Below are 1,447 nucleotides of genomic sequence, written 5' to 3'. Positions count from 1 at the left end.
TGGACAAATTGCTTCTGCAGAAACATGTAGCGGGACTTTACCTATTTTAGAAGCCGAGAACTATAAGCTCACATTTCCTCAAGGCAAAGTAAATTTAGCACACTTTCTGGTACAATTTATATAGATAAAATGTTAAACATATGTCATGGAGAACACTTCCATTCATCAATTATGAATAGCAATATCATATTTTCCCCAAAACACAGCAGTGGAAGCATTGGTGGTTCAGTGGTAGAATTCTCACCTGCCACGCGGGAGGCCCGGGTTCGATTCCCGGCCAATGCAGCCTGTTTTTATCTTTGCCATCTATGCCCTTTTCATGGTGTACTTCCCTTGTTGTACCCACAAAAGTTACATGATGACCGTGAACAGGCACAGTGTAGCAACAATTGTTACGTAATATTATGAATATATCACATTGAGAAGCTAAAATCAGATTATTGAACAGTACAAAGCACCGAGCCTAAAGACACTGTAAACAAAAGTAGGAAATGCAAACCACAAGACACTGATTAGTGTATGTTGGCTGCTGTGGAATGTTACACAATGCTGAAAACTATTTTGAAACTCAGTGAGGACAACAGAGACATTCTTAGGTCTGAAGAGATCGTAATCACATAGAAGGACAATGGGGGCTTGTAATGGCATGCAATAGAGAACGCTGGTCTGAGTAAAGCTTACTACACAAGATCAGAAAATTGTATGAAAAATACGGCTTTTGAAGCAATCGTACGATATTCTGATCAGTACACAGCTTTCATCCAAAATTAAAGGAAGGGACAAGAAGGAAAATTATTTTTGTATGATACCAGATTGTACGATGTTCATTTAATCAGTACAGTTTTCATATGAAAATGCAATACAAATACATTACATCACTTCCAAATTTTTATTCTGTCATACAAGAACTTTTCATAACTTTAGTAGCCTCTTCACTTTCGAGGGGCATCTCATGGGGCTCCCTACTGACCCCGGGTCCTTGGGCAGTGCCCGAATTTCTAAATGGTCAGTCCGCCCCTGTTCAGGGTATAACATATAACATGTTATGATCAGACCAGCCCCCGTTCCCCCTGCTTTCCGCTTTGAGAGCTAGAGGGGGATCTTCTCCTCAGTGGCGTCCCGAGGCAGGTGCGGGGGGGGGTGCGGCCCGCACTGGGTGACACTGACCACATGGGGTGACACCGGACCCACTCCATGAAAAGGTAAGTTGTAAAGCAAGCTGAAAATCCCTGCAGGATGGATCTGATCCATCCTGCAGGGATAGTCGGCTTTCTTTACAACTTACCTTTTCGTGGAGCGGGTCCGGTGTCACCCCGTATAGGTTGCATGCTGACAATCCCCGCAGGATGGATGGGATTTGCGGATTGGAGAGCCTAATGGATCGGACTCCAATCCATTATGCTCAATCCGCAGATCCGAACCATCCTGCGGGGATCGTCGGCATGCA

The 1,447-nt window shown here is 44.1% G+C and overlaps 1 non-coding gene across 1 annotated transcript; it reads left to right on the top strand.

Moving 5' to 3' along the window:
- Nucleotides 1-214: 214 nt before the first annotated feature.
- Nucleotides 215-285, top strand: TRNAG-GCC (transfer RNA glycine (anticodon GCC)). Its single transcript has one exon. It is a non-coding gene; the product is annotated as a tRNA-Gly (tRNA).
- Nucleotides 286-1,447: the final 1,162 nt, after the last annotated feature.

The sequence above is a fragment of the Staurois parvus genome, unplaced genomic scaffold (assembly GCF_062004578.1).
Source record: "Staurois parvus isolate SC_StPar_1 unplaced genomic scaffold, SC_StPar_1.0 ptg001352l, whole genome shotgun sequence".
Taxonomy (NCBI): Eukaryota; Metazoa; Chordata; class Amphibia; order Anura; family Ranidae; genus Staurois; species Staurois parvus.
This window is presented reverse-complemented; position numbering and strand designations above follow the sequence as displayed.